Source organism: Hypanus sabinus, chromosome 3 (assembly GCF_030144855.1).
Source record: "Hypanus sabinus isolate sHypSab1 chromosome 3, sHypSab1.hap1, whole genome shotgun sequence".
In the NCBI taxonomy this organism is placed as follows: domain Eukaryota; kingdom Metazoa; phylum Chordata; class Chondrichthyes; order Myliobatiformes; family Dasyatidae; genus Hypanus; species Hypanus sabinus.
The window spans coordinates 116,236,758-116,261,480 of record NC_082708.1 but is presented as its reverse complement, the minus strand read 5'-3'; the positions used below and the strand labels follow the sequence as shown (position 1 = coordinate 116,261,480).

General features: G+C 43.2%; 1 protein-coding gene across 1 annotated transcript in view; it reads right to left on the bottom strand.

The window, feature by feature from the left end:
- Nucleotides 1-19,526, bottom strand: part of LOC132391589 (hedgehog-interacting protein-like) — a 133,052-nt gene extending 113,526 nt beyond the window's left edge. Inside the window, exon 1 of the mRNA XM_059964977.1 lies at nucleotides 19,329-19,526. The gene's annotated coding sequence lies outside the window, so the exon portion shown is untranslated. The remainder of the gene's footprint in view (nucleotides 1-19,328) is intronic.
- Nucleotides 19,527-24,723: the final 5,197 nt, after the last annotated feature.

Sequence of the window (24,723 nt, the reverse complement as noted above, 5' to 3'; positions counted from 1 at the left end):
TGCCCATTTATAGTCTACTGTTCAATACTTTGATTTTGATTGTAAATTAATAGCATGTAGTCGTGCGCAATGCGCTACTAAAGAAACACACGGAGGCAGAGAGAGCTGAACTCAGAATGCCTTTAATGATTCAAAATCGCGCGCTTAAATCTCCCCTCCCATGGGCCCCTGTGACCTGCGGGGCGGACGTGACATCAGACTGTCCCCAGAAGGTCCGCCCCGAGCAGGTAGTTCCAAACGCTGTACCACATGTCTGCCTGCGGCTCCCGATAGCGGTTAGAGTCCTGCATGTGTGGGCCGCCGTCCATCGGGGGAGTGGAGCCCCCAGTCTGTGCGGTTTGCCTGGGTGACCGGCCTCGCCGGCGCGGTGCGGGTACCCTCACTGGCTGCTCAATGTCCAAGTGCGCCGGTTTGAGGCGGTCCACTGTAAAAGTCTCTTCCTGGCCACCCACCTCCACGACACACGCGGATTTGTTGTGCCGGATCACCTTGACGGGTCCCTTGTATGGCCACTGTAGAGGTGCTCTGTGCATGCCCCTGCGAATAAAAACATACTCACAGTCTCGGAGGTCTTTAGGGGTGAAGGATCGTGTGAGTCCATGCCTGGAAGTCGGGACCGGTGCCAGGGTCCCAATCTTGTCCCACAGCCTCGTTAGCATCGCTGCTGGAGTTTCTTCCGAACCTCGGGCCTCAGGTACGAACTCGCCCGGGACCATCAGGGGGGGCGCCGTAGACCAATTCTGCCGAGGAGGTGTCCAGGTCCTCCTTGGGGGCTGTGTGGATGCCCAGTAGGACCCAGGGAAGCTTGTCTGTCCAGTTGGGGCCCCTGAGGCGCGCCATCAGGGCCGACTTGAGATGCTGGCGGAATCGCTCTGCCAAACCGTTGGATTGGGGATGGTACGCTGTGACGTGATGCAGCTGGGTCCCCAGGAGCTGCGCCAGTGCTGTCCACAAACCAGACGTGAACTATGCCCCTCTGTCGGAGGTGATGTCCGTTGGGAGGCCGAACCCGGCGATCCGGTTTACAATGAGCGTCCTGGTGCAGGACTCAGTGGACGTGTCTGCGAGCGGTGTGGCTTCCGGCCATCTGGTGAACCTGTCTACCATGGTAAAGATATACCTGGTGCCCCGGGAGACTGGCAGGGGGCCGACGATGTCCACGCGGATGTGTTGGAACCTCCTTCGTGGCGGCTGGAACTGCTGGAGGGGAGCCTTCATGTGCCACTGGACTTTGGCGGTCTGGCAGTGTATGCAGGTCCTGGCCCAGTTTCTGACCTGTTTGCACAAACCGTGCCAGATGAATCTGTCCGCTACCAGCCTGATGGGTGCCCGGATGGACGGGTGGGCCAGGTTGTGCAGCGTGTCAAACACCCGGCACCTCCATGCCGCTGGAACCACGGGTCGGGGTTTGCCGGTAGACACGTCACACAGGAGTCGATCCGCTGCCGGGCCGATGGAGACGTCCTCCAACTGGATCCCCGAAACGACGGTGCGGTAAGCCGGGATCTCAGTGTCCGACCGTTGTGCTTCCACCAGTGCTGCGTAGTCTTTTTCTGAGGATGATATGCCTACTGAGTGGAGGCAGGGACGAGACAGTGTGTCGGTGATGACGTTGTTCTTCCCTGTGATGTGGGGGACGTCCATGGTGAATTCTGAAATAAAGGACAGGTGCCTCTGCTGCCGAGCTGACCATGGGTCTGATGCCTTGGCCAGTGAGAAGGTGAGGGGCTTGTGTCCGTATACACGGTGAACTCCCTTCCCTCGAGGAAGTACCGGAAATGCCGGACAACCAGGTAGAGCGCTAGCAACTCTCTGTCGAAGGCACTGTACCTCACCTCTGGTGGCTGTAAGTGCCGGCTGAAGAAATCGAGTGGTCACCACTGGTCCTCGACGAGCTGCTCCAGGACTCCGCCGACTGCCGTGTCGGAAGCGTCGACTGTGAGTGCCGTGGGTACATCGACTCCCGGGTGCACTAGGAGGGCCGCCTTCACCAGTGCCTCCTTGGCCTGCTCGAATGCCTTCGTGGACTCTGCGTCCCATGCCGCTTCTTTGGCCTTGCCGGTCATCAGGCGGAACAAGGGTCTCATGATGCGGGCCGCCGGCATGAACCAATGATAAAAGTTGACCATCCCTACGAACTCCTGCAGGCCCTTGACCGTGCTGGGCTTGGGGAACTGGCGGATGGCCTGGACCTTGTCCGGTAGGGGAACTGCGCCGTGCCGGTTGACTCTGTGGCCCAAGAAGTCGATCTCCGTTGGCCCGAACTGGCACTTTACCAGATTGATTTTCAGTCCGTGGTCGCTCAAGTGTTGGCAGAGCTGGCGCAAATGTGCCGCGTGCTCTTGGTGCGAACTGCTGGCCACCAGGATATCGTACAAGTAGATGAAAACGAAATCCAGGCCGCGTCCCACTGAGTCCATGAGCCTTTGGGAAGTTCGGGCTGCATTCTTGAGACCAAAAGGCATCCTCAGGAATTCGAACAAGCCGAACGGGGTGATGAGGGCTGTCTTGGGCACGTCGTCGGGGTGCACTGGGATCTGATGGTATCCCCTGACCAGGTCGATTTTCGAGAAGATGGTCGCTCCGTGCAGGTTTGCCGTGAAGTCCTGGATGTGGGGTATCGGGTATCTGTCGGCGGTTGTGGCGTCGTTGAGCCTTCTGTAGTCTCCGCAGGGCCTCCATCCTCCTGCGGACTTGGGCACCATGTGCAGTGGGGTTGCCCACGGGCTGTCTGAGCGGCGTACGATCCCCAGTTCTTCCATCTTACGGAACTCCTCCTTGGCGAGGTGGAGCTTGTCGGGTGGGAGCCTGCGAGCTCAGGCGTGCAGCGGCGGTCCTTGCGTGGGGATGTGGTGCCGCACGCCGTGCTCGGGGTCGGCCGTGGAGAACTGCAGGGTGACTATGGAGGGGAATTCCGCCAACACCCTGGCGAATTCATTACCCGAGAGGGTCACGGAATCCAGGTGGAGGGCCGGTAGCTTGGCTTCTCTGAGTTGGAAAGTCTGGAACGTCTCTGTATGGACCAAACGCTGGCCTTTCAAGTCGACCAGGAGGTAGTTGGCTCATAGGAAATTTGCCCCTAGTAGTGGCTGGACCCAAAATGCAGTGCAATAGTTCATAGGCCATATGTCCGAATACTGGTGCCATTTGCGGCGGTGAGTTTGGGGCCTGGGACCGTGTTACAAGTGTCCATGTTGGGGGGGGGTGGGGGGAGTATGCTGACTTCGGCCCCGGTGTCTACCAGGAAGCGCCGCCCGGAGTGTCGGTCCCAGAGGTACAGGAGGCAGTCTCAGTGGCCAGCCGTCGTAGCCGTTAGCGACAGCTGGCCCCGGCGTTTCCTGGAAAAGCACATGGTGGATGGCAGCAGCGCACAGTGATAGAAACACCGTTGTTCCAAACTTTCGTCTTTCCCCCCCATGGGTCTTGATGGCTTTGGTTGCGGGGCCTGGGCTTCGGGGCACGTGATCGAGGTTAGGCCCATGGAGGCTGCTCCACGTTGCTTGCTCTGCCAAGGGACGTCTGCTTTAGCCACGACCCCGTGCACGTCGCTGAAATCCTCACCCGTGAGGAGGAGGTGAATGTCCTCTGGCATTTGCTCGAGGAACAACTGTTGGAATAGAAGGCACGGCTTATGGCCGTCCATGAGTGCCAGCATATCATTCATGAGCTCGGATGGCGTGCGGTCGCCCAGGCCGTCCATGTGTAGGAGTCGCGCGGCCTGCTCGTGACGGGAGAGTCCAAAGGTACGGAATCAGGAGCGCCTTAAGCTGAGTGTACCTGTCCTCCGTTGGTGGCTGGCATAGGAAGTCGATGATTCATCCAGCTGTCTCCTGGTCGAGCGTGCTGACCATGTAGTAGTACTGCGTGGCGTCAGCTGTAATGTTTCTGTTATTGAACTGGTCCTCAGCCTGCTTGAACCAACCGTGGGGCTGAGTGGCCCAGAAAGTCAGGAGCTTCAGAGAGACTGCGCTGTGCGAGTGGCTCGAACTCATGGCTGGTCACTGAGTCGCCAGCTCCAGATGCTGTCTGGAATGTCAGGGTCACCAATGTAATCGCACGTAATGCGCTACTAAAGAAACACACGGAGGCAGAGACAGCTGAACTCAGAATGCCTTTACTGATTCAAAATCACACGCTTAAACCTTCCCTCCCATGGGCCCCTGCGATCTGCGGAGAGGACGTGACATCAGATTGTCCCGGAAGGTCCGCCCCGAGTGGGTAGTTCCAAATGTGCTGCCGTATGTCTGCCTGTGGCTCCCGACAGCGGTTCGAGTCCCGCGTGTGCGGGCCGCCGCAAGAAGTAATATCCTGATAATGATGTTTTCCAGAATGGCAGTGCTTGAATAAGCTGCCAGTTCAATATTAGAATTTGAGGCTCTTGCAGCAGGTCATCTGTAGAAAAGCTTTTACTCAGGTGCTAGAGTATATAAAGAGGCAGATTCTGATCCCAAAATACATTGGAAATTGATACAGAAACAGTAAAAAGTCCATACAAGGATAGAGCTGTGCTCCTATATCAATTGGCTCATTCACCTCTGAGAATGGAGCTTAAAATTACACCAAAGGAATATGTCTCTTTCTGAAATGTGTCAGTTATGTCTTTAAGTAACATATCTGAATCCAGTTCCCAACTGAGGCGAACTCTAAACATAAAATTGCCTGCAATTCAGCCTTAATTAAACCCAATAGAATTGTGTACATTTTATGTGCTTGGGGTGGGGACGACAAATCTATATCCTTCCTGAAATTCTACATTTATGTTTTATACTAATTTAATACGGGAATTAAATTTACCACAAAAATTTCATCAAAATATTTTAAAGCCACTAATTAACAAAAAATACTGACTGGAGCAGTAGCACAGCAGTTAGCACTGCTGCCTCACAGCTCACTACTGATCTTGGAGCTTATACATCCTCGCCAAGATTTGTTACTTTCCACCCACATCCCAAGGTTAGCTGACCATGGTGGATGGCTCAAGAGGACTATTGGCAGAATCAGGGAGATGTGAAATGGCTTGCTGAGTAATAGTTGGGGAAATGGACTGAAGTAAGAATCAACATGGAATTGATGAGTCAAATGGCTTCCTTCTACATTGTAAGGAAAATGAGAAAGTAATTTTAAACTTCACATTTGATGTTTAAGTTTAACTTTCAAAAGAAGGGTTCAATGCAAATTGTTTTCTGAGTGGAAAGCAATCTATAAGATATATATAATCTGACATAAATTTGCATAAGTACTGCATACCGTTGCTCATGCATGTTAATTTTTCCCCAAAACTATTTATGCATGTCAGTTTATCCCCAAAAAATTGTGTCCAATGAAATACTTGACTTGGTCAGGGCTACAATGACAGCATTTTCTTTGTAGGCGATAATTTTTGGTATCAAGCATGTGCTGCTCCCAGAGAAAGTTGTGAGTCATTTTTTTAATATCATGATTTGATTGATTTCAACAATCAGAAGAATTCATTGCCTAATAATTCTGCCTCTAAATATCAGATTCCACATACTCCCTTCCTGATTAAGTGATTGTTTGAAAACTGCTTCCATAACAAATGGTTTGAGATCTTTGAAAAGATCAGGGGACGACAAGAGATGAAATGCAGATTTTAAGGTAGTCGCAACAAATGAGAATACCTGATGGCTGAAGTCTCAGTCTCTTTAATTGGAGATGAAAGGCAATGGGGAAATGCACAATTTTCCATGTTCAAAATGGAGAACGTAAGCTAACCGTTAGGAGAAAGGGACATAAGTGTACAGACAGAAGCAGCAGATTAAGTATTGGGAGCAGCACTCAGCCTTGTGGTGAAACTGTTCTGATGGAGATCATGGAGGAGAGGAGTAACATTGCAGATTTATTGTCTGATGAAGCATTCTTTGTTGTTTACATAGCTCATTAAGGGTTATCCGTAAAAGCACTGCACATGAATGCCACATGTCGTTACGCCATCACTTCATACCTGTGCGCCTTACTAAAGTGAAAGTAAGTAAACTGTTTATCCTGGCTCCCATATTTTTCCTTCAATTAGTTTTTGGAGTTGGAAAACATAATAGTATTGACAAGTAACTTTTAGAATGAACCCGAGCTGACCACCTAACTGATGAAGTATAATGAGACGTACGAGTTAAAAACAAAGCACAGCATGTTTTTCCTTGACGGAGAGACAAGACATTCCAGTTTTTTAAGAAGGTGCAGAATGTGTTTTCTTCTGAAGGGGAGAGAGATGGTCCAGTTAAAAAAAAAGGCAGAACACTGATAAAATTTATGAATTCATAAATAGTGAGTACCAGATGATAATAATAACAATTTCTTAAAAATAGCAAAACTGGATGGCTACATCAGAAAGATAGACACGTTCAGTTGCACAAGAGGTAACCGAATCATGCATACTGAACAAACTGAGCTGTGTTTCAAAGCAAAGGGAATAGCTGACGAGAAGGGAGTGCCAGTTTTGCTGGTGGAAATGCATAGCTTGCCTTGAAAAATTCAAATGTATCAAGGGTAAAATAGGGTTAAATGGAAATGCCACACACGTTTTACAAAGCCTGTCTGTTCCTTATACCATCTGTGATAAAGCAGCCAGTGAGCTAGATTGCAGGGAGACTGAAGGAATTCTTTGCAAGGTTAACTGGTACCCATGGGCAATGCCAGTGGTCCCAGTAGCCTAGAAGAATGGGTCTGTCATGATTTGTGGTGGTTTTGGATCACCCATCAACCCAGTATTGAAAGCAGATCCATACCCTCTGCCCAGGATACAGGATATCTTTGCAAAACTTTCTGGAGGAAAACACTTCTGCAAAGTGGACTTAGCTGAGGCCTACCTACAGATGGAGATGGAAAACAGACCGAAGTGTTTCTCACCATGAACACTCACAAAAGGCTTAATTTCTGGAACCTGCACTCTGGCCAAAGCTATGGATCAAGTGCTGCAAGGCTGCCCAGGCGCTCATTGATGACATCATTGTTACCAGTGAGGATGACAAGGAGCAAATCCAAAACCTCAAGACTGTGCTTTAAAAAATTAGAAGATTATGGGCTCAGACCACAGTGCAACAAGTGTTAATTCTTTAAACCAAGCATCACTTACTGTGGTCGCACTGCTGATGCACAAGGATTACTGAGAGAATTCAAGCAGAGGTGGATGCCCCAAGGCCAAAGGATGTGTCACAGTCCTTTTTAGGATTTGTCAATTACTGTAAAAGGTTCCTGCCAAACCCAGCAACCCCTTGAACTCGCTGCTACAGATCAGGAAAAAATGGAAATGGACAGTGTGAGGTGGCTTTCGAAAAGGCGAAGGAAATGATGACATCAGACACTACTCACACATTCTGATCCACATGGTCTGGTGAAGCTGTGAGTCTTGTCTTATGTCATAGGTGCAATCATGTCACATGTTATGAATGATGGATGTGAACACCCCAAAGCCTTTGCATCACACTCCTTTATCGCTGCAGTGAAAAGTTGTGCGCAGATTGACAGAGAGGTCTTGAGTCTGGTTTGGGGTGTAAAATGTTTCAATCTGTACTTGTATGGGAGATAGTTTACCCTCTTTACTGATCACCAACCACCAATGTTCATTTTTAATCCACAGAAGGGTGTTCCCTCAACAGCAGCAGCATGAATATAGAGATGGGCTTTGTTCTTGGAGAACACAATTACAAAATCAAATTCACGAGGACAATTACTCATGGAAATGCTGATGGATTATCCTGTTTACCCTTGGAAAAGGAAATACCTGAAAAATCTGCAGAAGAGAACACTCCACTGGATGTACTTTCTCTAATGCAAATCGAAAGTCTCCCTATTACAGCAGAAACCAGAAAGAGAAACCAGGAAAGACACCGCACGCTCTCAGGTCTATATGGCAACTTAAAATGGCTGGAATGTGCAGCAGAAACCCCAGTTCCCCCATTTTTACCTGTGTCAGGATGAACTTGCCCTTGACAAAGGTTGCCTTATGCAGGGATTGAGAATTGTTGTACCATGCAAGTCTCTCCTGCCGAACAGAGTGACACCCCCCTCCCCCACACCCTTTCAGGAAAGATGTTAACGCACGAGAGTATGAAATCTTCCACAGCGATTACATGTCTAGGCCTGAGTGGGACAATTTAAAATTTACAAGCTGTGGATGTATATGTAGTAGTTATGTATATGTAGTAGTTACTATATATGTAATATAGTATATGTATATATAGAGTATATATGTATATAAGTTGAGATACATTCTATATTGAGTTGGAGTTTATACCTAAGCAAGAAGGAGTGTTGTGTATTTAATATTTCATTAATATTTGACTAATATTGTAAATATATTGTTTGATTAAGCATTCTTTGTCTATTTACATAATTCATTAGGAGTTATATGTAAAAGTATGTGAATGGCATACGTCATTATGCTACCATGTTATATGAGTATGCCTCATTAAGGTGAACTAAGTAGACCAATTTATCCCGGCTCCTGTGCTTTTCTTTCAATTTTATTATGGAGTTACAAAACCTAACAGATATTGTCCATTAATATTTAATTAGGTGTGAACAGTGTGACTGGCCGAACCCTCATTACATCATATCTTTCCCATGTCACATTCCAAAGACAGGAGCAGCAGCAGTTAAGCATGGGTGGTAATTTTTTCCCAAAATCAGGCCTTGGGGGAAAGTGCCTTGACTCTAGTCTGGGCTTGTGAGTTCTGTGAGCATGCATTTCATGTCTCCACCCTATAAAAGCAAGTCAAAACCCCTTTGCTGGGAACAGCAGCTGCTAATGGTTCAGTCAGATTTCTGATCTGTCTGCTCTTGATTTCCATAATTATGTAAGTCCTGTCCAAACTTTTTGCAGTGCACTCTAATGAAAGCAATTACCACACAAGCCCATTAGAAAAGGGAGACAGAGGTAACTGCAGGTTCTGGAATCTGCAGCAACAAACAATCTGCAAGAGATTTCAGTGGGCCAAGAAACATCTTTGGGAGGAAATGAACTGTCGATGTTTCAGGACTCCTGATGTAGGGTTTCAACCCAAAACCTTGTCAATTCCTTTCCTCTCACAGGTGCTGCTTGAACTGCTGAGCTCCTCCAGCAGGTTGCTTGCTGTTTCACCAGCAAAGGGTATGCTTTTGTGATACTTAAAACTATCAAGCAAATTGGCAATAAAATGAGATAAAGGCCTAGACTCGGCAGTATATGCCATTTTTTGGGCATTACTTCCAACGTGGCAAGCAGAAAGTGCAAACGTAACATCGGCTGCATGAGGGCCCTTTTCATGAAGACCGGGGAGAAATCAACACATAATACTGGATCTGAAACAGATTCAAATTTGTGAACAGGAAAACTAGTTCTGTTTGAGCACACACACTAAACGCTGGAGGAACTCATGCCACACCCATGGATGGAAATTAACAGTTAATGTTTCAGGTAAAGACCCTTGATCAGGACTGCACCTCCAACATCTGCTGACGGAGATGAGGAACTTATTTAGCTAGAGGACAGTGAGTCTTTGGAATTCATTGCCGCAGATGGTTGTGGAGGCCAAACGAAGGTTGATAGGTTCTTGATTTGTAAGAATATTTTGCGCCCTAGTTCAATTTGAGACCTTCACAGCAAGATCATTATGCTTGAAACATCCGAGTCAACATCACTTAGGAAAATCAAGTTCATATGCAGCTTAATGCTTATGGTCCTCGAAAGAAATGCTGCAGGCCATGGCTATCAAGTGAGTTTCTAAAATATAAGCATCATAACTTTTAAAAATCATGATACTTGTAGATTTTATCTCTGCCCATCAATCCCGTCTGTCCAAACCCAATCATTCAGACCCAGAAGACCACTAACAAAACAGAGTCATTCTGCATTCTGAGCAGCCCTATGACATTCCCACCCAACTGACAGATCAGGATTCTACACTTAGATGTGCCGGTTGACTTATCGGCCATTCAGTCCGTGCTAGATACAGAAAGAGTTAACAGCCTAACTGCATCTTTCAATATTTGATGCATAGCCCTGCAGATACAACTCTTCAGATATGCAAAAAAATATTAAGAATCATAGATCTGGCGAGAAGGGGGAAATGAAGAATATAGATACTAGTAAAAAATATAGTACAACAGAAGACAGTGAGCTTGAAAACTCATAAAACTTAAGGACCCAATGATCTAAATCCCAGGGTCTTGGGCCAAGTAGCTATAGCAATAGTGAATCTACCAAAACCTGCAGACATCCGGCTAAGAACTTATACTGGAGAGAAGATAACTCCTCTGGGATTGATATTCGTGACAGTGAAATACAAAACCAACAAGCCACATTCAGCTTGTACGTGCTAAGAACTGGAGGACCAGCATTGTGATGACATGAAAGGCTGAGACAACTACAACTTGATTGGAGATTCATCCACTATCTGCTTGCCACTTTCCCAGCAATAAAGTCAACCGATAGCGAATGAAGAAAGGTACTGGACGATGCCGCAACTGTGCTGAACACCATGAAACGTTGTCCAACAGAGGGCAAACAGATGTTGGTGCCAACTTCTGTGCCTCTGGTTGGAAACCATATTGGACCAAAGAAGGATCATGCTGCTCAGAGGAATCGTTAAATGATGAAAGCAGTGGTCCGACTTTAACAGTTTTTGTAGGCAATACTATCTTGGAAAGCTTCTGATATGTTAATCAGGCAGTTAATTACAAACTATGGCTTGGTTTTAAGCTGGAAGAAAGTTCAAGGAGTTTCAGGAAAGTTGCAAGTATTCGGCTTTTGTGAGTATAAAGATCCAGAATCTACTCTACATGCATTAAGGTTATTTCTTGAAGTTCAAGTGGAAACCAAAATGCTACTTATAAACATAGATGCAAAGGCCAAAGCACTGTTGGGTGAACAGAAGGCCGAAAAGAAAAGTGTCAATGGAGACACGAAAACAAGGGTTTCATGAGATGATGTTGTGGATGAGGAAACCAAAAGGAGAGATCATAAACGGAGCAATAGAAGGATAAATAAGAGAATACTCCAGTGAACTAAATGCACCTTCCCAAGATCAGGATGTACAAACTAGAAGAAGAAAAAGAAGAAGGTTGGCTACTGCTGTCAGAACCACTTCCTGTGGTCACAGAGTCAACTCCTACAACCACCATGGAGAAGGCTCAGAACCTGAGATTGTTTCACAGCCATAAGACTCACCTGCCAAGCAGAGAGATCCCCCTTGTCAGGAAAGAGGTTATCTCACAAGAGTAAAAAATCCTCCAGTGATTAAACCTTCAGGAGTGATAATGACAATTTGAAAAATGTACTATGCTGTGAATTTCTGTATATAGTATTTGCATTATGTAATCCACTGTGTATATAGTTGAGATGCATTCTCTACTGAGTTGTTAATACCTAAGCAAGGAAGAGTGTTGTGTCTTTAATATTTCAATAATATTTGAGTAATCTTTTATATGTATTGGTTGATTAAGCATTCTTGTTTGTTTAAGTAATTCATTATGGATTCTATGTAATGCATGTATGTGGAAATGCACACGTCATCACACTACCACATGATACATGCATGTCTTGCTTAAGGTAAAACACAAAGTTAGCCCCACATTCCCAGATTCCCATGTCTAAGTTTGAATTAGTTGAAAGTTTTGAAGATACAACACTTAACAGATCCCTTATTATCCAAACTTCCATTAATTGAAAGCTAGGGTGCCACAGGTACAGGTGGAGTGTAGAGGCTTTGCTGAAACACAGAAAAACCTACAGCCCACAAAGCCTGTTCCGAACATGTACTTACTTTAAAAATCACCTTGGGTTACCTAAAGCCCTCTAGTTTTCTAAGCTCCATGCACCTATCCAGCAGCCTCTTATAAGAACCTATTGTATCCGCCTCCAACACCATCGCCAGCCCATTCCATGCACTCACCATTCTCCGCGTAAAAAGCGTACCCCTGACATCTCCTCTGTACCTACTTCCAAGCACCTTAAGACTGTGTCCTCTCATTTTAGCCATTTCAACCTTGGGAAAAAGCCTCTGACCATCCACACGATCAAGGCCTCTCATCATCTTATACACCTCTATCAGGTCACCTCTCATCCTCTGTCGTTCCAAGGAGAAAAGGCCGACTTCACTCAACCTATTCTCATAAGGCATGCTCCCCAATCCAGGCAACATCCTTGTAAATCTCTTCTGCACCCTTTCTATAGTTTCCATGTCCTTCCTGTAGTGAGGCGACCAGAACTGAGCACAGTACTCTAAGTGGGGTCTGACCAGGGTCCTATATAGCTGCAACATTACCTCTTGACTCTTAAACTCAATCCCAAGGTTGATGATGCCAATGCACCATATGCCTTCTTAACCACAGAGTCAACCTGCGCAGCAGCTTTGAGTGTCCTATGGACTCGGACCCAAGATCCCTCTGATCCTCCACACTGCCAAGAATCTTACCATTAATACTATATTCTGCCATCTTATTTGACCTACCAAAATGAACCACTTCACACTTATCTGGGTTGAACTCCATCTGCCACTTCTCAGCCCAGTTCTGCATCCTATCAATGTCCCACTGTAACCTCTGACAGCCCTCCACACTATCCACAACACCCCTAACCTTTGTGTCATCAGCAAATTTACTAACCTATCCCTCCATTTCCTCATCCAGGTCATTTATAAAAATCACAAAGAGTAAGGGTCCCAGAACAGATTCCAGAACAACCTCCATGCAGAATATGACCCGTCTACAAACAGTCTTTGCCTTCTGTGGGCAAGCCAATTCTGGATCCACAAAGCAATGTCCCCTTGGATCCCATGCCTCCTTACTTTCTCAATAAGCCTTCCATGGGGCACCTTATCAGATGCCTTGCTGAAATCCATATACACTACATTACACTGGTTGCTTGTGACATTACGGGGGCAGCAAAGAAAAGAGCCATCAGGACAGTCACAGAGGCTGCTGACCGAGCCTCCAGAAGGGGTGTGACCTGTAGACCAGTGCTGCTGGGACACAAGCCAGGGCCCGATCAACCCCTGACCTGGGAGAGAGTATCTAATGCTGAAAAACCCGAAAGAGCCGATGACTACAGGTTACATCACTGGTGATGTGTCCCAGTGCAGCCTTGGATGAATCTCAACATAGATTAAGCATTAAATAATTCATTACGGGTTATACTTATAAATATTCAAACCGCATAAGACATCACTCTACCACAGGATACGTGTGCGCCTTGCTTAAAGTAAAACATGAAGTTGGATCTGCAATCCTGGACTCCCATTGGATTAGTTTAATATTTTGAAGTTACAAGACAACAGTTTCCACATAATCCAATCTTTCATTAAATGAAAGCTTGGGTTACAAGGTATTGTAGCTGTTAGCACAACGCTATTCTGGGTTTCAGAGTTCAATCCCAGTGTAAGTCTGTCCTAAGCCTTATATGCTCATCAGGCTGGTGCTTATGCCGGTTTCCGTGGCATGAAGCGACTGACAGTACGAGATTCCCCCACCTCCACCGGTTAGGACGCCAGTCTATCGCAAGGTTAACCCCCGGTGCACATTTTCAGTTGGGTAGACTGGAGCAATGTGCGGTTAAACGCCTTGGCTTTTAACACATCGCCTTGGCTGGGGCTTGAACTCACGACCTTCAGATCGCTAGTCCAATGCCTTAACCACTTGGCCACATGCCACAGTTCAATCCCAGCGTCCTCTTTAAGGACTCTCTGACAATCCTCACCATGGGATGTGTGGGTTTTCTCTGGCTCCTCTCGTTTCCTCCATAGTCCAAACAAGTACCAAGTAGGTGAATTGGTTATTGTAAATTGTCCTATGATTAGGTTATGGTTAAACTGGGGATGTTGGAGGTTTCTGGGTGTTGTGACTCCAAGGGCTGGAAGGGCCTATTCCACGTTGTATCTCCAAGTAAAACTAAATCACAACTATTGTGGAAGTTGCCTGCATGTTCTTCTCATTTATTTCCTTTCGGGATATGGACTCACTGGTAGGGCTATTGTTTGTTCTCTATTTCTAATTGCTCCTGGGAATGTGATGGTAAACCACTCTCTTGAATTGCTCCTGGCCTTCTGGAGGGGAGTCCAGGATTAAGGCCTAGCAGCAATAAAGTTCCTGTGTTATATTCCCAAATTAACCTGGTGGAGAAAATGAATGTTTTAATACAGTAGAAATGGCACCAATCAAGCAGGCAATTTTGTACTGGTTGGTGTCTGTGGTAAACTATGTGTATACCTATCTGGTCACGCCCCTCTGCTGACTGCTCCTGTGGCTCCTCCCACAGACCCCTGTATAAAGGCGATTGGAGGCACTGCTCCTCCCTCAGTCTCCAAGATGTCGTGGTCACGTTTGCAGCTAATAAAAGCCTATCTTTTGCTTCCCGTCTCCAAGAGTTATTGATGGTGCATCAGTTTCCAAATTAAATTCTGGTTTAAAATAATGTAAATAATTCTAGTAACTCTGCTTTAAATGATTTTCTTGAATAGAGACTATATTTTTGAAGCTATAATCATTACTTTTCTAATTCTTTCCTCTGTGTCTCTGACTTTTGAGCCACAGATTCAACTAAGTTTAATCATCCCTCAATGCATTTCAACGGTCTCTAGGCCAGTCGGTGGTGTAGTGGCTTCGAGGAAAGTGATCCTGGGTTTGAATCCAGCCGGCTCCTTGCATGCTCTGCATCCATGTTGGGTTGAGTGTTGAGCGAGCGACTCAACATGATAAGGCACAGACAAATGCTAAGGAAACAGCAAGGTTGCCACCCGATGAGACAAAAAGCACGGAGAGGAACAACAATTGTGTAATCTACACAATTCTGGTTTTTAAACTATTGATCAATTATGCTAGAAAATAATACATCTTCACTATTCTAAAAATGTACTGCAATACAAAATTCAAATATGTATTCAATATGTACATATCTGATATATAGGTACATATATGTATGCACATGACAATATTGCACACATCATTACAAAATATGGGAGATGACATTCAATAAAAAGATCCAAATTAGAATTAATTCTCACTGCTTTTTTGCATTAAGTACCTTTCCAATTTTATATATGTATTAGGGATGATTTCTAATGTACACACATTCTCAGGGAAATCATAAATTTACTGCATGGGAGAGGTTGGACATGTTGGATCTTTATTCCTTCGCATGCAGTTGAATGACAGGTGATCCTAAAGAAGTCAATAAAATCACAAGGGATATATAAAAAGTGTACAGTCATAGTCTTTTCCCAAGGTTGGAGAGTCCAAGACACAAGATAAGAGTAGAAAGCTTTAAAAGAGCCATGAGAGGTAACATTATTCAGAACATGGTGAACACCTGGGTTGAGCTGCCAGAGGAAGTGGTCAAGACGGTTAAAATTGCAACATTGAAGCATCTGGTTATGTACATGGAGGGGAACGGCTTGGAGGGTTATGGGCAGATTGCAGGCATCTGGCACTAGCAGGTAGGATGCTGTGGCTGGCAGGGACCTGTTGGGCCAAAGGGCCTGTTCCCATGCTGACCCCATGGCTTTAATTTGTGAATACTGATTGACTATATAAAGAAATGAAGTGCACAAGGTGATACTTAATTATCTCCTTAGTTGCTGTAACTAATGGCAAAAATGACCCAACTGAATCAATTCTTAGTTATCATCTTATCTCATGTCCACACTCACCTTACCCGAATATGGAGAGCCCAATGGAAGACTTCAGCAGCTTGGTTCCAGCAACAAGCCAGCTGCCTAAGAAGCCCGACCCTGAAATGCCTCTAAAAGCTTTGCAATCTGAACCATTTAAAATCAAACGTGAAGTAAATAATTAGTTAATAAAAAAAGGTGAAAACACCAACAAATAACTAAATCTATTAAAGTAATACCAAAATAATTTAAAAAAGGAATGCAGGGAAATAATAAATTCTTCTCTGTAGAAATCTATGGAGTTGTGGATTCTGTGTCAGGCTTCACCTGTGCAGGATGTGAAGATTAATGTCCTCTGCTGGATAGAGAACTTAAATTAGAAAATCATAGTTTTATTGGAATATTCAGATATGTTGCTTTCTGGTCCATTTCCTAAAGTCTAGGGTGCTATCATTTTCTCCTCCATAGGTGTGGCTGGAGACAATCCTTGGGTCTTTAACCATGCTCATTCATCTTTAGTTCCCCTTTGTTCATGTAGCTTCCTTCAAGATAAGGTCAAAAGGTGGTGCATTCACAACTGATTGGACAACATTTCTTCATCGTTAGATAATGCTGCAGCGCATGTTTTCAGACGAGGTGTCAGTGGCAGGTAACCTTCATAGCACACAGTAAGAGGCAATGATCAATCCCAATGAATGGATCAGATCTTGCTGGAATACATGCACTTCCCTTAATCATTCACTCTGTGGTGGATGACCAATCTGCTGATCACTCAAAGCCTTATCATCATATGTAAGACAAAAGAAACGACCATGATACATGCATCTCCAACCATGGCTACAATATAGACCATCTACAAAGTGTACTTCTGCAGCTTGCCAGGATCTTGATGGAACATCACACACCAGACACCTCTACCGCCAGAACCAGGTAGGCGAGCACATCATAACAGTAACCTGCAGTTTCCTCTACAAGTCTCACACTATTATTATTTGTAAATAGATCATTCTGCCTTTATCATAAGCCAAAATTCTAAACCACGACACCACGTGGAGGTTATTTCCTGGTAGGAATTATTGTAATCCAAAAAGCACCTTCTCAAGCGATGGACAGTAACAATCAGTAACACTCACATCACATAAATCAATACAAGGAAAATTTATCCTGGCCTACTCTCAGTTTTAAACATTTTGCATGTTTACCTAAGGTTTATAGCAACCATAGTACTTTGTATTTGTTTTTTGAATAAAAATATTTTCCTTCTATAAGAAGTGTGGGTAGACAATAATGTGCAAGATCATAATGAGCTTGATTGTGCTGTCAGGAATCCATCTTTTCAATCAATAATCTTGTAACAGCAAAGTAGAAGCTGTCCCTGAACCTGTGGTATATACTTTCATGTCTTTATATCTTCTGTCCGATAGGAGAGGGAAAACAGAAAATGTCAGGGGTGGGTATGATCTTTGATTAGGTTTGCTGCTTTACTGAGGTGGAAAGAAGTGTCCATGGAGGGGAGGCTACTTTCCATTATGTGCTGAGCTGTGTCCACAACTCTCTAGCACTCAGGAGACCAGCAGTTGCCAAACCAAACCTTGTTCTATTCAGTAGGATGTTTTATCTGGTACTTCAATTAAAAAGCAAAGGGTCAGCAGGGACATGCCAAATTTCGTTCGCTTCTTGAGGAAGTAGAGGTATTGGTGAGCTTTCTTGGCTATGGCGTTTATATGGATGGACCAGGATGGACTATTGGTGATTCTCACTCCTAAGAATGTGAAGCTCTCAACTTCAGCACCATTGAAAAGAATGTAAAATTCTATGGAAGTGGGGAAATTATGTGTGAAATACTGATTTAGTGGGAGAAAACAAAAGAAATAGCAAATCAGAGTTTTGTGACTATTGCTATAAGGTTTTACCAGGCTGACAACCAGGACCCTTACTTTTCGTAGTTTTGGCTAGTACATTCTCAACAGACCAAAAAGCCTCCTTCTGTTTCAGTACAAAGACTAGGATAAATTCCTTTGAAAAGATTGTTTCCTTTTCTTCTAATCATAGATCTATTAGTGGTATGAAATGGAGAAGTTATGAATTACTTGGTGCTTCTCAGAGAAATTATGAATATATAAATGAAGGTGTAAACTATAAGGAGAAAGCAAATGAAGTTAGTTGAAATGAACTGTCAAATGGCTTCCCACCGCACTGTAAGGTTTTATTGTCCTGCATAAGTTTTTTGTGATTTAATTTAGATTTGTGCAGTAGCTGTGTTTCACTTGTCAGCATTGGCATCAATATCAGTGGACTAAGCCTGACGTTCTTTGCATCTTATCTTTATCCAACATCCACACAAGCTTTCCAGCAGAGGTCACTCAATAGCAGCTGGAGTCAAGGCAATGGCCAGACGTTTTCTTTCCCAGCCCTGAGGCAGGAGGCAAATGCACAACCCAATTGCAAGCCTCAACTCTAATCATCTACCTCAGCACTGGACAAGTCTTGAATCCCATGGGTTCTTTGGTTTAGCACCAAAGTCTTACTCTTCTAGCATCTTGAATTGATTTCAGGTTTTTAAATACATATATATATTCCTGTCTCTTTTATTTCAACCAAGTAAGCATTCCAATACCTATGACAACCACAAAATTTGCTTCTGGAATCCATCAATATCCCGTTGTAAATAGCTGATGGATACTTGATAAGAAAAAGTGCATTTATCTCTCTCTATGCATTTCTTATTGAAGTATCTAGCCTCTTCTCAGTGGTTCTCGGTCTCACAGTAGATAAAAAGATAAATTCTGCATTTGTCTTATCCTACCAGGAAATCAGCTTCCATGTTCTGGAGCAGCAAAGATCTAACGAACACCAAGCGAAATTTACAAAGATATGGATTTTGCTCCCATTTTAAGCTTTTTCCACATAATGAGTCTCTTCTTATCTCTACAAAGCTGTTATTAGAAGATAATTTTAAGTCATACAATAAAATATGTTACGTTGTTTTGTTTGTTGTATGACTTTAGTGGCAGTGTGATTTGAATAGACAGAAAGGGAAGAGAAAATTTATAATCTCAGAGATTATAAAGTACTAAAACTGTTTAAGCTAACCACCTAAATCACAATATGATACACAAAATATACAGCTTTTATTCACTTGTGAGGCTGTTAATATATATCAGTTTGTTATTTTGCCATAGGATGCATTAGTTATAATAATCCTAATTTGAAATTTATTTGGGAAACTGCCAATAGGGATTATTCATCAGACTGTTTTCCGTGTTCCAGCCCTAGAATATAAAACAAAGAATTCCATTTGCTTATTCACTGTACCAGTAGAAGAAATTGCCAAGAAGCTCATCCTTGGCTGACATTCCTGAAAATATTACATGACAGCATAAGTGTGTTGGGTACTGCCTTTGAAAGTCAATTCCACCAGAGTTAGTGAAACTGCATTTTGACATACTTAGTTTTGTGGTCAGACATCCGCTCAATAAACTCAATAAGCATTCTGGTTTTTGTTTTGAAGCAACTCAGAATCAAACATGCAAAGAATTGTAATCAAGTTTGGCTTAAACTGGAGATGGTATACTAAGTTGTTAAACAGACTATTTACCATTCAGAAACTCAAATCACATCAGTATGGTATATTTTTCCCCCAAATAGGAAACACATTTTACCTTTGCAAATTTCTACTAATAAACAGATCAGCATGGATGAATATTAATATTAGGAGAAAATACCAACCTTTATTCCACTCTGAACCTGTTTGTGAATGTCAAGGAATGGTTCCTTCAGTAATTCGCCATCAGGAGTGTAAATCTTTACAAAACCTTCCTTTTCCAAAATGAAGAGCCTCTGTGATCCATCTCCACAATGCACTACTCCCGTTGGCTGCACAAGTCCGCTGACCACTTCATCAAGGCAGTAGCAATTTTTTTTATATTTTCTAAAGAAAGAGTAAAATATTTCATTATTTCTGATCATAATTTGATTTACTTTATCAAAAGAAAATTGGCTATTTCAGTCACATTGCCAATATTACAAAAAGAAAAGTAAATGAAGTACTCAGCAAATTTTTCCAATTCAACAACGGGGCTTATTTTATCATTAATGCATTATGGTGTTTAAAATTCAAAGATTACACATATATATTCAGTTTTGGACTGAATCCAAACTATTTGGATGGAAAGTTCTATTTTCTTAAAGGCTGTAAGATCTCCCAGTAAGTTGCAACCCTTGACATCTCAGTCACAAAAATTATCTATTATTCATTGCTTGTTAACACTAATAAGACTTATTATAATATAGTTTATAGTGAAATTATGGCTATTATGGTTTCTGGAGGTGAAACCAAATACATCAGGCTCCTCTGAATTAATCTTTGGCTGCAAAGAGCGGCCTAGCGTCATCACACGTTCAGAAGTTAGTAAGTCTCAAATTATTTTGGCATGAATATCGTTAACATATTTCTATTTTGTGCGATATTCTAACTATACAATGAATAATGTTATAAACATTATTTACAAAATCAATTTATTGATTTCACTTTATAAATATTTTAATACAATTAATATTAAATGATTTTTTTCAGTGTTTTCTTCAAATGTAACATTAAACATAAGCCAAATAACCTGAGTGGTTAAGGATGAAAGAGCTAGATAGATGTTAAAGAAATCTTCTACACCATTTTAATTACAAAAACACTTTAAATTTGGAATAAGAATAGAAAGGCAAGTTAATATAAGATATTTTGTTGCCCACAACAGTATTGAATTCGGCTGTGTATTTTACCATTTCATTTTGTAGATGATCAATGTGCTGATTTGTCTTGCTGCAAAATGCATTTCAGGAGTGTAGAAGATTATCTTGTGGAACTAAGATGGCTAATTTGCTAAAACCATCAAGATCTATTTTAAATATTGCATTTTGGGACATTGGCCATGCTAATTTCTGACCAGTAAGTTCATACTTGAATTCTTGGTGACAATTATATTGATAGGGAATAATCATCAGAGGTGTGAGGAACTTACACTTTCAACACTGCTCAACATAATTTGGTTAAAAATCTGTGGCTTATATGGTCTATTCGACTTTCAACCAATTCATTAAAATCAGTCCTTGATTATTGGAGAATGTGGAGTTACTGGTGGATGCGAGGTTAAGAGACAATCTGACTAATGAAAAACTGAATATGAGGAGATTGTGCACTGACTGATTAAAGCTACCCAGCTTAAGCACAGACTGTGGAATTAGCTCAGTACCTTGCAGAACCTGCCTCTTCAAGTACATATCCAGGTACCTTGTAAATCGAATGAAGGTTTCTGTCTCTACTACCCTTTGAGGAAGTAAGTTTCAGATCCCTGCCAGTATCTGGGTGAAAAAGATTTCCCTTATCTCCACTCTAATGCTTTTACAAGTAACCTTAAGTCTTCATCTTTAGTTTTTGACTGCCTTGTCTAGGTCTCTCAAAGTTCTGTACAGCCTCCTAGAGTTACAAGGAAAATAACACTTTGTTTTCTATCTTTCCTTATAACTGTAGTTTTTCAATCTCAGCAAAGTTCTTATAAATCACCCCGCACCCTCTCCAGTGCAATTATATCTTTCCTGTAATGTGGTGACCTAAACTATATGTAAGGCAAGCTGTAGCCAAACTAATACTGTATACAGCATTAACTTCCCTGCTCTTATAGTCTTTGTCTCAATAAAGGAAAACATCCTTAATAACATTCTAATGAAATGTAATTACTCCCTCCTCAGAATGCCATCTACCCTGAGTTTTCCAGCATTTTCTGTATTTTTATTAAAGCATCTCATACATCCTATGAACCACTTTGCTGACCTGTCCTAAGGACATATGTTCTGCAGTCCCCTTATTCCTCTACACCACTCAGTATCCTGCCATTATAGAAACATAGAACATTAAAGCACAGAAAAAGGCCTTTTGGCCCTTCTTGGCTGTGCCAAACCATTTTTCTGTCTAGTCCCACTGACCTGCACCTGGGCCATATCCCTCCATACACCTCTCATCCATGTACTTGTCCACATTTACCACTTCATCTGGCAGCTCATTCCACGCTCCCACCACTCTCTGTGTGAAGAAGCCACCCCCAATGTTCCCTTTAAACTTTTCCCCCCTTAACCCATGTCCTCTGTTTTTTTTTTCTCCATTATCTGTCGATTCCCCTGCTTGTCGCACCTTTCCTAATACACTTTACTGAATTAAACTTTATTTGCTATTCTTCTGCCCAATGGACTGGACCTTCTTTATTACCTCAATAATAAGTATACTACTTTGTATACTGTTGCCGGGGGGAGGGGGTAAGTCCTACCAGTGGGAAGCTGCAGCAACCGGGTCTGTGGCATTGAGTCTGGTTCTGTAGCTCAGAAGGGAAAAAAGGAGTGAAGCAATGATAGGGGATTCTACAGTTAAAGGAGCAGAAAGCAGATACTGTGGACGTGAAAGAGACACCCGGATGTATTGTTGCCTCCCACATGCCAGATCAGGTCAGGGATGTCCCAGATTAGCTCCACAGCATTCTAAAGGTGAAAGGTGAGCAGCCGGAAGTCATGGTACATATTGGTGCCGACAACATAGATAGGAAAAGGGAGGAGGTCCTGAAGAGTGAATATAGGGAATTAGGTAGAGAGCAGGACCTCCAGGGTAGTAATCGTTAGTGATGGTAAGAACAGGATGATTTGACAGCTAACTATGTGGTCTAGGAGCTGCTGCAGGGGACAGGGTTTCAGATTTATGGATCATTGGTATCTCAGTTGGGGAAGGTATGACCTGTACAAAAAGGATGGGTTGATCTGAACCTGAGGGGGACCAATATCCTTGCAGTCAGTTTTGCTAGAGCTATTTGGAAGGTTTAAACTGACTTGGCGGGGGATGGAAACTGGAGTGATAGGGCAAGGATGAGGCTGTTGGTATACAAGTACTTGCAGTGTGTAGCGATACTGTGAGGAAGGTGTGGTGAACTATGTGCCTGTCGGGACACGCCCCTGCTGACTGCTCCTGTGGCTCCTCCCACAGGCCCCTGTATAAAGGAGATCTGAGGCCTGACGCTCGGCCTCAGTCTCCAAGACATTGTATGATAGACACTCACTCCTGGTTCCTTCTTCCAGTCAATAAAAGCCGATATCTCGCCTTACGTCTCAGTGTGAGTTATTGATGGTGCATCAGAAGGGCAGGCAGATGATTGGGAAAATTGCAGTCAATGGGATGAGTTGAATTGTAACCTGGGGACGGCATCGAAAAGGGTTTTGAATACAGGAATTAAGGGGTTATTATTGAATGCAAGCAGTATACAGAATAAGGTAGATGATCTTGTAGCACAGTTAAATTGGTAGGCTTGTCGTTTTGGGTATCACTGAGTCATGGCTGAAAGAAAATCATAATTAGGAGCTTAACATCCAAGGATATACACTGTATCAAAAGGCAAGGCAGAGGGGATGGTGTAGTTCTTTTGGTAAAAAAATGAAATCAAATCCTTAGAAAGGGGTGACATAGGATCAGAAGATGTAGAACCCTTGAGTGGAGTTAAGAAACTGCAAGGGTAAAAAGACTCCAGTGGGACTTATATACAGGCCTCCGAACAGCAGCCAGGGTATGAAATTCAAATTAGAATGAGAGATAGAAAAGGCATGATAAAAAGGCAACGTTATGATAGTCATGGGGGATTTCAATATGCAGGTAATTAAGAAAATCAGGTTGGTGTTGGATCGCAAGAAAAAAAAGGGAATTTGTAGAACGTCTACAAGATAGCTTTTTTGAGCTGTTTGTGGTTGAACCTACTAATGAAAATGCAATTCTGGATTGGGTGTGGTATAATAAATCAGATTTGATTAGGGAGCTTAAGGTAAAAGAACGCTCAGCAGACAGTGATCATAATATGATGGAATTCACCCTGCTGTTTCAGAGGGAAAAGATAAAATCACATGCATCAGTATTACAGTGGATTGCCAAACATTACGTGGATTTTCTGGTGTAATCTGTTTTGTCATATGCTTTTGTGATATCATTCTGGAGGAACGTTGACTCATTTTTTAACTGTATTGCATTTGTGGTTTCTAAATGACAATAAACTGAATCTGAATTTGAATCTGAAAAGAGAATTACAGCGACATGAGAGAGGAGCTGGCCAAGTTCGATTGGAAAGAGGCACTAGCAAGGATGAAAGCAGAATAGTAATGGCAGGATTTTCTGGGAGGAATTCAGAAGTCGCAGGAGATATATCCCAAAGATGAAGGAGTATTCTAAACAAAGGGTGCCATAAACGTAACTGACGAGAGAAGTCAAAGAAAGCATAAAAACAACAGAGGGTTTATAATAGAGAAAAAGTTAGTGGGAAGTTAAGAGGATAGAGAAGCTTTTAAAACTAACAGAAGGTAAATAGAAAAAACCACTGCAGAGAAAAGATGAAAAATTTCTTTAGACACTAAGTGTAAAAGAGAGGCGAGAGTAGATATCGGACCGCTAGAAAACAATGCTTGAGAGCTAGAAATGGTGTACAAACTTAATAAGTATTTTGTAAACACAAGGAAATCTGCAGATGCTGAAAATTCAAACAACACACACAAAATGCTGGTGGAACACAGCAGGCCAGGCAGCATCTCTATAGGAAGAAGTACAGTCGATGTTTCGGGCTGAGACCCTTCGTCAGGACTGATTTTGCATCAGTGTTCACTGTGGAAGACTCTGGCAGTATGGTAGAAGTTCCAGGTGTCAGGGTCATGAAGTGTTTGAAGTTGCCATAACTAGAAAGAAGGTTCTTGGGAAACTGATAGTTCTGAAGGTAGATAAGTTACCAGGATCAGATGGTATACACCCCAGGGTTCTGAAAGCGGTGGCTGAAGAAGTAGTGAAGGCATTAGCAATGATCTTTCAAGAGTCACTAGATTCTGGAATGGTTCCGGAAAACTGGAAGATTGCAAACATCAATCCTCTCTTCAAGAAAGGAGAGAGGCAGAAGAAAAGAAATCATAGGCCAGTTAGTCAGTTAGTGGTTGGGAAGATGTTGGAGTTGATTGTTAAGGATGTGGTTTCACAGTACTTGGAGGCACATGATAAAATAGGGGGCAGGCAGCATGGTTTTCTCAAGGAAAACTTTTGCCTGACAAATCTGTTCAAATTCTTTGA